Source organism: Notechis scutatus, chromosome 6, assembly GCF_049901735.1.
Source record: "Notechis scutatus isolate UNSWTSFEM ecotype Mainland chromosome 6, rNotScu1.2, whole genome shotgun sequence".
NCBI lineage: Eukaryota > Metazoa > Chordata > Lepidosauria > Squamata > Elapidae > Notechis > Notechis scutatus.
Window position 1 is genome coordinate 2,852,317 of NC_142014.1, and position 13,919 is coordinate 2,866,235.

At 49.2% G+C, this 13,919-nt stretch overlaps 1 protein-coding gene across 1 annotated transcript in view; it reads right to left on the bottom strand.

Annotated features, from left to right (window-relative positions):
- The window catches only part of SEMA3D (semaphorin 3D), a 116,198-nt gene extending 107,569 nt beyond the window's left edge, over positions 1 to 8,629 (bottom strand). The window contains exon 1 of the mRNA XM_087969183.1: positions 8,436 to 8,629. The gene's annotated coding sequence lies outside the window, so the exon portion shown is untranslated. The remainder of the gene's footprint in view (positions 1 to 8,435) is intronic.
- Positions 8,630 to 13,919: the final 5,290 nt, after the last annotated feature.

Here is a 13,919-nt window from a genome sequence, read left to right on the forward strand (position 1 = left end):
TATTGATGTTTTGAACTGCAAGAGCCACCCAGAGTTGCTTATACAAGATGGGAAACCACATAAATTAAATCAGTTAAAAAAAAAACAACCTCAACTTAAGAAGTTTATCTTTTTCACACAGCACGTTATTATTATTTTAAAAATGCAATACACTCAAATTCATTTGAAGGTACGTGTTACATGCCTAATTATGAGTCATGGTGAGGATTTGTACGAATACGCTGTAAAATTGCTGAAAATTCAGTTCATCCCAAACTGAACACAAAGTTCTACATTATAAGTCCTCCATAAATGAGCAAACTGTTCTGCAACCAACTCTGGGAAACGTGCATGAAAATTGTTCAAAAGTGAGGCAACGTACACCCACACACACATATATATATTCCAATTTGCAAGAGGTAAATTTAGGATGGCTGTTTAAATTTTATCAATGTGAGCAGACAATAACGCTGTTCTGTTTGGAATTAACTTTTCAGCAACCTCCTTTGGGTTTCCAGGGGAACCTTTATTATTCTTTATTTCACTTTATTACAATAGTCACAAGAGCAGTAATGATGACAGCCTCTAAGCAACAGGAGGCCCTGGCAGATAAAGATTTCAGCAAAGGTTTTGTGAACCTTTCCTGGCAGAACGGATGGGGGATAACATAAAACAGGCATATTAATCCTAGGAAGAGTGTTAACAAAGCTATTTTCATTGTTCATTGTTCACATGCCAAAAAGCTCCCACAGACCATTCCTTGTTCCCTCTCAAAGCCACAGGCAGCATTGCAGCTGATTATTCTGGCAGCTTTTCTTTTCTACTTTCCTCCCTTTTCCTGGTCCTTCATTCCTTCTCTCCCATGTGCTATTATCCGGGAGATGAAAGTCCGCTCGCAGAGACACGAATGGTTCTGATTTTCTTGGGGTGTTTTTTTGAGAGAAATCAAACTGAATCAAAACAGATCCAACAAGTTTCGCTCTGAGTATAGTTACTTGGTCCAGATGAGAAAGACACCTGCTTATGACATCCTCACCATCCATCATCATCCTCTTCCCAATGGTTCCCTCTACCTTCTTAACCCAGAACTCGGCTTTCTCTTGTTTGCTTAGCAAATTCTTTGCATTTGGGGAAAGGGGTGACCAAGAAGGACTGAAAAGCCAGGAAAACTAAAATTAAAAGTCTTATCAGAGTGCTTCAAAAAAACCTGACCCTGAATTAAAACAAGCGAACGAGTTTGGCAAGCTCACGAGCGATCCCATCAGATGCAGCCTGAATTCGGACCGGTCCCATTGTAGAGAACATGTGACATGAGGAAAAGAAAGAATGTTCTCTCCTTGGCAAGACCAGCCACGCTTCCCACGTGCGGATGTGTCATCGCAAAAACACAGCTTGTGCTTTCAAGCGGATAAAAGCTCAGCTTCCACCCCACCCCTGCCTTTCAAAGGAGCAGATTACTCCACAGAAGGTGGCAAACTTGAGCTGGGATGACCTCAGCAAGCTAAAGAAGGCTTGACTGGCACAGCCTTGGATGGAAGACCAAGAGGAAATCCCAATGTTGTAGGCCACATTGGGGAATAGGGAGAAAATTTTTCAAAGAAAGCCGCAAGTCCTGAATTCACCAGGAATTTGAGCTCAGTTTCAAGGGAATACACACTATTTCTTCACTCCCTCCAGAGTTGCTGTGGGCTCCTTACGGCAGGTGGCAGCAGCCCCCAGTGGGCTCAGGCTGGTCCTGAAAAGGTTCAGGGGGATAAGAGCTTATTCCTGGCTTGCATGGAAGGCCGGCGGAGAAGGCCAGGGCTGCGGACTGGAAGCTAAAAGCAATGGAAGAGCAGCGACCAACCAATTTCCCTGCAGCGCCAGGGAAACCCAGGGAGATTCCCTGAAATCCCACTCATCCGAATTGGATGTTGCTTTTCCCCCCACCGCCTCTTGCCATCCGCCGTCGATGGATTCAAACGAAAAGCAAGATATGTGGGAGGGTAAAAGAGTGAAAAGCGCGAAACCTTTCCATTCCACAGAGTGGCCTCTTCTCCATTCATTTATATACATTTATCAGCACGAGTTTGTGGTAATAGCTGAGGAATGTTATTCAGGGACAGAGTGAAACCATACTGCTTATGTCCTTCCAGCAACAGCCCCCTCCCCTTTTTTTCCTTCCCTTCCCTTTTCTTCCCTTGATGCAATCACTACACAGTTTGCAGAGTCTGAAACAAAAACAGACGAATGGGCTTAAAATATCCAGGGAAATCCAACAATTCCCCCTCTTTGGAATAAATCACAACCCCTCCATTCGCCTCCATCCTCAGCAAATGATAAATAAATCTTCTAAAATCCTGGTCAGTTTTGGCAAAACAGCTGCTTCCTGAAATCATGTGCCTGTATTTACCAAGAGACTTGGAAACCGTTCCACTGCTTGTGATTTTAAACCCTAGAAATGCAGGCTTGCATTTGGACAGAAACGATGCCTCTTCAGCTGTGGAATTCAGCATTTGAAACTCAGATTTCTTGAAGGGGAATTTACCTGCCAAACACCCACAGCAAGGGAGCTTATTTGAGGATGCTCCCTTAGTGCATTGGAAGAGATGCATTTTGCCGAAGAGGCGTTGAACGTTTTTCAGAGTAGCAAAACGTGCTTTGCTCAGCACGCTAGTTGATGCAAAGAAAGACTTCATGCAGGTGGAAAGCGTCAAATCCATGAAGGAAAAGTTTCTAGAGCAGCAGCACTAAAAAGCAGAATTGTGTGGCTCAATTACTGCACAGCTCTGGGTCCAGAAATACCAAAATGTCATCCAGAATGGCAGGCGAGTTGAGGGAAGATTGGGAATTGAAAGGAGGTGGATCCATTTTTGGAAACAGAAGATGCGCCGAGAGTGAAGAAAGGTTGCTGCTTTGAATGACAAGGATGGCCAGACCTCTGGAGGCCAAGTCCTGTGAAGAATGACTAAAGGAACCAGCCATGCTTTGGCTAAAGAAGAAGGGGCTGAGGGGAAGTCTTTGGAGGTGGAAGAGCTGCCACATGGAAGATGGGGTGGGTTCCTTCTCCATAACGGTCCAGGACAGGACAGGAAGCAGTGGGAGGAAGCAGTTACAGAGGGAGATCCAAGTTCAACTTTTCCTCTCTCCGAGAGCCACTCACCAGTAGTTCTCACCCTTGACTATTTTAAGATATGTGGACTTCATCTCCCAGAATTCCCCAGCCAGCTTTGCTTTAGCAGTTGAAGGTCACTCATCTTACCGCGATCAAGGTTGAGAAACATCTCACTGAGCAGTGGAAGAACCTGTCTCTTTGAAGTCATGGGTGCTCCATCAGGGTGGGTGGGTTTTCCAGCCAAAGTGAGATGTCCATTTGTCTGAGGTGGTCTTGAGGATCTATGCAGGGTTTGGACAAGATCACCAACGTCCCTTCCCACCAACCCCGTGTTTCTCTTCTTCAACCCTCTTGCCAAACCAGGCAAAAAGGGGCATCCAGGTAGGCAATGTAAAAGAAAGGCCACACAACTAAATCCCTCTAAATCTACCCGATCCAGCCAACCGGTCCGACTGGAACAAAACACGAGCGCTGTCAAGCTAAACCAGGTTCTGGGAACAGGGACTTCCCAACTTTCATACTGTAGAGAGCTGTAAACCTAGATGAGAGTGCAAACTCTGGTTTCACGGTACAATCTCTGTTTCCCTGCTTATGCCTGAACAACAGCGATAAAAGGTGCTGCCAAATGTTACCTGCACAGAAATTTAGAGTGAATGTAAAAGGTACGTGCAGTCACACACACACACACACACACACCAGGAGACTAGATTGAGGACAAAAAAATTATGTTAATGGATTTCTTCCTAAACCCAAATTAGGGGTTTAGATTAAATTTTAGTTGACCTTAAACATTCCTTTATTAGTAGAAATCTTTTATCCATGTAACTTTTTGCATGTTTCTCCAATACCAGTTTGTAGTTTTACATTCTGTGTTTCAAATCCACGGGTATTTTGTCTTAAAAAGTGAGGTTTAACATGCACCCAGAAACCTTTCAATTATAAATAAACTGGATTGTGACAGACAGAAAAGCAGAGAAATCAGAAGATGGTTGTGTTCAAATCTGGCTATGAGTCCGAAAAGATGCAAGGCAGGTCATTTGTAAGGATCAAAATTCTTCAATCATCTCCAACCAAAACAAAAATAACTGAAGGACAGAAGTTTGTCCAAGATTTTTTGCTAAAACTAGGGGAGGAAGAAATCACAACATTTTGTGCACACAGAGAGTTTAATCCATATAATTTACAGTAGATGGATAGATGATAGATAGGCAGAGATGGTTAAATGGAGGGCAGGGGGAGAGAGAGTGAGAGAGAACAAAATAGGAACATAAATGCAGAGTGCAAAAGTTTTAAGTAGCTAGCAATGAGTTACCCTTTCTTTCTAAAGCATCCTTAATCAGGAACAATTAACTTAAGACGTAGGTTGCAGATTAAAGTTGCAGTGCAAAGCAGATATGACAAATAGGCAGAAACTTTGTTGATAAAATAAAAGTCCGTTCAATTAAACAAACTACATAAAACTATCTCCTAACAACAAGAGCTATTGGCAATCATTTGCAGGCAAAGCTTACACATAATGCTGAAGAATGTTGCCACTTTTAGGGAAATAAATTCATCTTGATTGTTCAACAAATAATGCAAATAACATTTATCAGAGTGCCCAGAAAATTTAAATGAAAGAGAGGTAATCATCTGGCAATGTAACAGAACAGGCAAAATCAGGATAAAATGAGGTTGGACGGAGGTTTACAAGTTTAAGATCACTTTCAAATGTTGGATTAATACCTGAAAAGCTGGAACGCAAACACACAGCAGATTGGCCTCCCAGGAAATGCTGCATATTTTTCTTTTTCTTCTTTTTTTTTTTTTGGGGGGGGGTGGTGTCATTCTGAATTTTATGTTAAGTGGGGGAAATGTCTGTGATGCATATTCCTGGTTGATTAGCCTACATTTTCCTGGCAGAGACACTTTCAAACATAAATTCCCCCACATTGTACCTGCTGCATAGTATGTTTAGCTCTACATTCAGATTCTTTTAATCAGAGAACTGCAAACAGTATTTAAAAAGGTTTTTTTTTTTTTTTGCTGCCATATGTGATGGCTGGGCGGACTGTCGTAATTTCTCTCCATGGAAATCCAGGGCTGATCTGTGCCCCTGCGTGAAGCCAGAACTCAAGGTTGGCTTATTATTGTTATCAAAGAGCTAAATGAGACCAGGAAGGAAAACAAACTAGGGAGAACGTTTGCTGATTCAACCAGCCAGTTGCCTGTCCACCTCTTGAAGAAAGAAGGATGTGCTAAAAAAACTGACCATTAAAGGCATCAAAGACCCCTCAGCCTGATGACAGCGGGGTGTGGGGGGGGTTGGACTAGATGACCTACAAGGTCCCTTCCAACTCTGATTATCTGATGTTATCTGACAGGAGGATCCCAGAACCCCTCACCCTCCCCTGGAATTGTAATCTAATATAAAGCTCTGCTCTGCACCACATCCAACTTTTGGAAGGATTTTGCCCTGCTGGCTTCCAGGATGTTTTTTTTTACACATCACACACTGAACCACAAACCGGCCAGCTGGGGAGGCAGGGGTTGCGCAACACACGTGAGACACACATATTAAAAAGAAAAAGAAAATGAGGCGAGGGGCAGCATAACTAAAGGCTGCTGCTAATGAAATGTAGCTGATTCAGGAGCTGCAATTTCTAGGTTAAGCAAGTGGTGTAAATGCAGGGAAAAAGGGGACTTTTGCAGTGGAGGCTCCTGGCCCTGATGCAACCTTCGTTGCCCTAATGCAGGGCTCCCCAAACTTGGCCACATTAAGACTTAAGACTTGGCCACATTAAGACTTAAGACTTGGCCACATTAAGCCAGCGTAGTCTTAAAGTGGCCCAGTTTGGGGAGCCCTGCCTTCATGAATCCGCCTAAATCCTCCCTTCTGCACGTGGCTTCAAGGGCCCTTCAGATGCCAACCGCTGAGAATTGCCAAGTGGAGCCAAGACGGCACCGTCCAAGCAAAGATGCTGCACCCTTTGGATGTCTCGCTTAAAGACGAAGGGCTCCACGTACCTCTAACGCCTTCGCTTTCTCAGCCGCGTCTCCTGTGCCACAGCAGGCGCCTCCAGAGAAGACGGGCCAGCAAGCCAGGCGGAGGCTGCCAGGGTGGGATCCAGGTTCAAGAAGCACAAGACGGGGCTTCGACCTCATCATGCGTGGCCTCCCTGGCTTGAGGGCCCCGTTTCTCTTTCTGCCCTTCACTAAACGTTGCTTTGGAAGGGCAGGTAGGGAGGCTGCCCCCTTTCCCTTTCCTGAGAAAGGGGGGCACAATAATGTCATATCGCATGTTGCAATATTATAACGTGAAGAAGAAAAACAAGGCTGGAAAGATGGATGGCGAATGGCAATAGTCTTTCCAGCATGGGCCTTCCCCAGATACAATGGGCCCAATTCCTGACCAGCTCTCCAGTGAGAGGCAGTGTGGCCTAGTGGTAAGAGGGCAAGACCAGCATGGAGCAGACCAACTCCAAGATCTCTCTGGTGGGATCTGTCTGGGTGGCTTTGGCCCAAGGAGGATTTCTCCCTCTTCCTCTTCCTGACAAGTTTGTTCAGAGGATAAAATGGATGGGGAAACGTGACTTCCTGGAAGAAAAAGGGGGTCCATCCATCTCACAAAGGCGTAAGAGCTCAGATTGGGGAAAATTTGGTGTAGCCAAGTTGTCCTTTCCTTCATAATCTTTGCGACAGCCTTTGTATTCCACCGGTAATCTTGAACGAGCATCATTTGAAAAGAAATATTACCAAAACAGCTTTTAAAAACCTTAGTGCTCCCTCCGTATTTCTGTCCCATCCCAGTTTTCTCATCCCACTAGTAAATGGGCTTCATGATCCAGCTTCCCAGACTGATGTAATTTCCCTTTATTCGGAAATAAATCCCACGACTTTACACAACATTTTTTTTTAAAAAAAAAAAATGCCCCCATCTCTTAGTATCTTCAGCATGGAGCTGCTTTGTCCCCCTCCCCTTCCTCAAAGATCCCTTTCCTTCTTCCCAACGGTGCCCACCCAAATCTTAAGCCCCTTTCATCCTTCCTTGCTCTTCAGGTAGAGTTGGCTGAGGCTGCCACCCAGCTAGGTGTGAGATTGAGGGAACTTATTGTGCATAAGCGCACCAACGTGCCTACCGTCCCTGTCCTATTGTTTCTCTTATTCTTTTATTTTTCTTATATGTACCCATTTCATATATTCACAACTATGTATACACTTGTACTTATTATCTTGTAAACAATTGGCAAATCAAATAAATAAATAAAATAAATAAACTGCTCTCCAATCATTCCACCTGAGCGGATCGCAGCTGCCCAACCCACTTAGCCTTGGCCCTCAAAAGCAGCCCTGTTGGGTGCGAATCAGGACCTTCCCCCCTGTGGCATTGGAAGGTCTTCCCAGCTATTTGAACCTGCCCTGGTGGGTCCTCCGGAGCTGGTGCCAAAAGAGCAGGAAAAACCCTTCCGGTCAGTAACGCTGATGCAGATAAGGAGAAGTTTAGCTTGACTTCAGATGTGAAGGCAACGTCCTGAGGACCAGCCAGGGCACACCTGGGCTCCCATCTCCCTACTTAGTGGGACTCTACATTGTGATGTCACTGTGGAGGAGAGGACCAGGTATCCTCCTCAACACTAAAGGAGGAGGGGCACCAGCCCTCACCCATCAGCCCGATCCCGTAAGGAGACCCTCTGGCATCATCCCAGAGGGCAGCCCTGGCACAGGGAAGGCCTGAGTGAGTGGCTGCAACCCCAGAAGGGAACCTCGGGCCATTTGGAGGGGCTGGGTCTTAAAGAAACGGATCAGGGGATCCACCCAGCAGGACATGAACCTGCTGCTGAGAGGCTTTGGCTGGATGGGAAGAAGCCCAGGGAGGCAGGTTTCTGTGGGCAGAAGGTGGGCTCTGGGCTGCACTCGCCCACTCCCCGTTTTGAAGGTGATCCACAAGAAGGTTCTTCTTCTTCTTCTTCTTCTTCTTCTTCTTCTTCTTCTTCTTCTTCTTCTTCTTCTTCTTCTTCTTCTTCCTCTTCCTCTTCCTCTTCCTCCTCCTCTTTGCCGGTCCAGCCAGCGTCGCCCCAGACCAAGCCGCAGGAGCCGAACCAGAAGGGCAAAAGGCGTGCAAAGCGGAGACCAGCCGCTCCTCGGTTGATTTTCTCCCCCAGTTATTCCCACGGTCTTGGCGCTGCCTCAGTTTCCCCCGGAGAGGGCCGCCCCCCCTCACCGCCCCTCGATTCCGCGTGGCTGTGTCCCCTCGGCAAGACAGCGGCGCTCCCAGGCGCGCCAGAGCCCCCAAGCCTTCCCTCGCTTCGGGCCGAAGTGGCGCGCATTTCCCGCAAGCGAGACCCCGTCTCCAGGCATCCGCGCATCCCCACGGCCCGCTTACCCGACTCGACTTCGGCCGGCGCTGCCCACCGTGCGCGGAGAGGGGCCGCCAGGAGCGGAGCTGGAACCGGAGCCCCCAAGACAGGCGCGCAGCCCGGCGCACCTTCCAGCGGGCGAGGGTCGGGCCGCGCGCGTCCTCTGGCAACCGAGCGCATCTCCCTCTGGGCGGCGGCGGCGGCGGCGGCGGCTCCTGGCAGCGGCCGGGGGCGGACCGAGGCCGTCCGGGCGGGGCGGGCGGCTCCTCCGCCGCCGAGTCTGGCGAGCCGGGGCGGGTCTGGGAGTTGGGGAAAGTTCCCCGCGCGGCGGCCGCCCCCGGCCCGCCCCAGCGCAGCCCCGCGTGGCCGGGAGGCTGCTGGCAAGTCCTGCCCGGCGGCAGCGGGAGCCGACGGCGTCCGGTGGGGAGCGGGGCCGGTACCTGGCGGGGTCTCCGGGCGGGCTGCCTGCCTGGGTTGGAGCTTCTGCGGAGAAGCCCCGGAGGGAGAGTGGAGCCCCCGTGGCAAAGGTGGGGCCGGAGGAAGGGTCTCCGCCGCTGCTGCTCCCGGGAAGCCTCCGCTCTGCCCCCGGGGGAGCCGCCGCCGCCGCCGCTGCTCCTGGAGGGCTGGGGGCGGATTCCTCGCGAGGAGGCGGAGGCGCTGAGCTCCGGGGCCCCGCCGTCTCCCCTGGGCCCACCCGTGGCCCACCTGCCGGTCTCCCGTTACTCCCTCCAGCCCAGCCTTCCTAGGCGCTGCTGCCCCCTTGGAGGAAAGGAAGGTGCCAGGCACCGAGCAGCAGGCAAGTTCCGGGCCCTGCCAGAAGGAGGTGGGGGGGGAGGCTCGGTCACAAGGCACCGCTTGAAAGCCCACTGCCACTTGGGTGGGGTCAACTGGGAGCCTTCCTAATAGGTTGGACTACAACTCCCATCACGCAGAGAACGGGCATTGGACCTTACCGCATCTTCAGTGTGCCAGTGGGCTCAGTTAGTCTGGTGCAATGGTTGGGGTGGGGGACAAGCCCCTGTAGAATATGACCAAGAGGCCTAGACTAGGTGCTAGTCTCTGGTAATATGGCACTACTAACTAGAGCATACAAAACATTTGCTAGACCAATACTCGAATGCAGCTCATCAGTCTGGAACCCACATGACGTATCTGATATTAACACAGTTGAGAAAGTCCAGAAATATTTCACAAAAAGAGTTCTCCACTCCTCTACTCATTGCAGAATACCTTATGCCACCAGACTCGAAATTTTAGATCTAGAAAACCTAGAACTACACCGCCTTTGGTCCGATCTAAGTATAGTACATAAAATCATACATTGCAATGTCCTACCTGTCAATGAATACTTCAGCTTCAGCCATAACAACACAAGAGCAAACAATAGATACAAACTCAAGGTAAACCGCACCAAACTTGATTGCAGGAAATACGACTTCAGTAACAGAGTGGTCCATGTCTGGAATACTCCACCTGACTCTGTGGTTTCTTCCCCAAACCCCTTTTTGTAAAAAAATTTTTAACCTTAGACTTTCTACTATTGACCTCACCCCTTTCCTAAGAGGTCTGTAAGGAGCGTGTACACAGCGCACCAACACACACGTGCACCACCGTCCCTGTCTATTGTTCCATCTTTTATATATTATATGTATCCATGTACTCATAACTACGTTTTTACTTATACCTATTATCTTGTAAGCAATTCACAAAAATAAATAAATAAATAAATAAATAAATAGAGATGGAAGGGACCCTGTGTTCCCTAGAAAAGCTCTCCTGCAAATGCCCCCAGACAGAGGATTCCCCCCTCCTCCCATTTTTCTCTGGCTTGGGATGAAGGAGGAGACTGGAGGCCTTGGAGGACTCCTCTTCCAACTCCCTGCCCTGGCCAGGAATCCCCAGGGCCTCCCAGACCAGAGCTCCCCTGTAGTAGCCTTCACAGCACTCACCCCATCCTAGGATTCTGCAACCTCTTGGACTCCAATGGAGCCTTCAGCCCTAGTGCACCAGAGTGGGAGCAGGACTGTTACAAGTATTTTCCTTTCCATGGATTCTCTTATTTATCACACTTATATGCTGTCCATCTCTGCAGGGAAGGGACTCTTATTGGTCGCTTTTATTATTAAAAAGAGTCACTTGGTTGAGTTGGGCGGCTACAGAAATGGAACGAATGAATAAAATAGACTTTGCTTTGCAGCTTCCAATTCTGCGGTGCGCCATCCAGGGCTACAAATACAGTTAAGTAAATAAGTACATCCAGGAGTTGGAATCTTAAGTCACCCGGTCTGGGAATGGCCCAGGATTACTAACGTGAAATTGGTCGCACTCATGAAGGAGGGACGGGTCTGCCTGGGCTGCGTTCCCCGTATTTGTAATTTATCTAAACATCAGGAGTTGTGGGCTTTCCATGCGTGAAGGAGGCAAAACAAATTATGACAAGCTCTGGAAGGCATGCTCTATGTTTGATTTGCACCAGTGGGCTGCTGATTCACTTGGTTTGGCACCTTTCGAATTAGGTTTTTTCCCCCTACCTTAGAAACCCAGAAGAAGGTTTACAAGCGATGGAAATGAAGGGAGAGAGACAGAGAGAGAGGGGAGAGAGAGGAAGAAAAAGAGAGAGAAAAAGACAGAGAGGAACTCATTCTCTGCCCCTTTGTTTGATCTAATGAAATAATAAGAAGGAAATTAACTCGCTTTATAATCTTCTCTCTGTATAAAAGCGAAATATCCCTCATGCATCATCACAAAATCTCCAGAACCGCAAAGCCTACAAACTTGACATTTGTCCCGCAGGTTCCTCTTGGCTTCTAGGGGCTCACTAAGAAAGGATTTTTCGAAATGACCATCAGAGCATTTAGAGTATTTCCATTATTATGATTATGATTATTATGATTATTAACACACTCTGATGCTAAGGAGTTCTCCTCTCCCTCCCCACCTGAAAAGAAATCTCTTCCAAAGGCAAAACACAAGCAGAGGAGTTTCAGTTTCAGTGCACCAAGAGTTTTAGTACAGAACAGTTGAGCTAAGCCACGCCCAGGCTCCTTGCTGTCTCCTTGCTCACACAGCAAATACTCTTTCAGTTTCCAAACAGCCGACTCTCTCACACACTGACAGGACGCTAGCCAAATGAATACCGATGGATGCTGGTAGGCAGAGGCAGATTTCCCCTCCCCCCTTATTTTCCTCCCCCAAAACTAAGCCCGACCACGTAGTTTCCTAGCAAACCACGGGTACAGAGCTAGTCAATGGATAAGAGAGAACCCAGGTTGGGATGGTGATTAAAGGTGCTGGGAAGAAACCGGGAGACAGGTGAGTTCTAGTCCTGGCAGGTGACTTTGGGAAGCCCCCCTCTCAGTCCTAGGGAGAAGACCATGGCCAGCCACGTATGGAGAACCTGCCAAGGAAGCAGCGGGGCCATGATGAACCAGGGCCTCACACTCAAGAACAGAAGGAGGCTAGTGGGTCAGACTAAAAGGCGATTTAGTCCACCTTGATGCCAGGGGGGATTTTCCAGGGGAAGAGGGGGGCGCTGCTGCTCCCTGCCTCTGATCCTGGATCCCTCGTGATCTGGAAAGGAAACGGAGAACAGGCCTGTTCCTTGGGGCGCCTCCTATCTGCCTCCGTCTTCCTCTTCCTCCTCCTCCTCCTCTTTCTGGGCTGCAGGAAGATCCAGGAGAGCCTGGAGGCAGAACGGATCATCCTCCCTTGGCTGGGGCCTCGACAGCAACTGGCAGGGAGGACTGGGAGCCAGGAAAGAGCACCGAAGGTGCCGACTTGGCCGCATGGTCCCCCTGCCAGGATCTTTGTGGCGCTATGGTAGGTCCCTCCAGCCAAGCCCATCTTCTTCCCAGCACAGGTCCTGCCTCGCCTTTTTTTGCTTTTTTTTTTTTTAAAAAAATGTATTATTATCAATGCAGCCAGATCTAAGTTAGTTGCAGGCGGTGCTCCCTGCAACTGCGAAGCTGAGGCATAAAATGTTCAAGCAGGTGTAATTTTAGAAAAGCCAAGTTGCCAATCTTGACTTGGAAGAAGAAGGGAGGGATTGGCAGGCGGGGTTTCTCGGAGAGGCCGGTAATTCTGCATGGCTTTGGGGAAGGGGGAGTTTTCCAAAGGGCAGGTTTTCATCTGCAACCCCATCCTTACGCCCAGGGCAAAGAGGCCGCAGGGAACGCCAAGGGGCCTACGGAGAGTGGGAGGCAGCCGGGCACCAGGGGGCGCTTTGTGCCAAGGACACGGTGGGGGGAGGGGCATAGCTGCTCTGGAGGTTGCAGGAATGCGACCCCAACGGGGAAACCACGATTGGTGGTTGTTAAGCCAATCTGGCCTCCCCCACGGACTTTGCATGTGGGAAGCAGCTGGGAAGGTCCTCACCTGAGACAGAGAAACCGTCATAAAATCAAGCCGGTTGCAAAGCGCCTATTTTCTTTTCACGTGGCCATGGGGAGGCTGCCACGGTGTGAAAACCGGTCATAAGTCACTCTTCTCAGCATCGTCGTAACTTCAAAGGGGTCACTGAGTGAATGGTTGAAAGTCGAGGACTGCCTGCAGTAGAAAGGATGAAACCTGGAGGGAGAAGAGACTTCCTCTGCCCTGGGGAGCTCGGGGGAAATGGGGCAGGGGATTGGCTTGGTCCCCCATCCATCACAGAGTGGAGGCGAATCAGCCCTGCAACCATCCCGCCTGGCCCTTTGGGAGCGGCGGTGGGAGGAGGAGGAGGAGGAGGAGGAGGAGGAGGAGGGGTGAGCAGAGTCCCCGTGCAGAAGGGAAGGGCCAGGAGGCAAAGCTCAGGGGAGGCGGCCAGTAGGAAACCTTCCCGCTTCTTCTCTCCCCATCCCATCATAGTTCCGTTCCAGATGAACAGGTGCCAAAAGAAGATCCTCTCAATTCACACAGGTCCCCTGAGGCCTTCAGACTGAGGATGGGAGGGGTCCTACAAAGAGAGAGGGGGGAGGGAGAGGGAGGGAAGGAGAGGGAGAGAGAGAAGGAGAGAGAAAGGGAAAGGAGAGAGAGAGAAGGAGAGAGGAAGGGAAAGGAGAGAGAAAAGGAGAGGGAGAGAGAGAAGGAGAGAGAAAGGAAAAGAGAGAGAAGGAGAGAGAAAGGAAAGGAGAGAGAAAAGGAGAGGAGAGAGAGAGAAGGAGAGAAAGAGAAAGAGAGAGAGAAGGAGAGAGAAAGGGAAAGGAGAGGGAGAGAGAGAAGGAGGGAGAAAGGGAAAGGAGAGAGAGAAGAAGAGAGAAAGGGAAAGGAGAGAGAAAAGGAGAGGGAGAGAGAGGAGAAAGGGAAAGGAGAGAGAGAAAGGAAGAAAGAATGAAAGAGAGGGAGGGAGAGAGAGACAGAGAGAAAGGGAAAGGAGAGAGAGAAAAAGAAAGAAAGAAAGAAAGAGGGAGGAAAAGAGAGAGAGAAGGAGAGAGAAAGAGAGAAGCCTGTCCTTGTTGTTAAGGCAGCTACAGGGAGTCACTAGGGCTGGTTCCCCAAAGCCAGCAAATGGGCCTTCGGCCCCAGGGCCACAT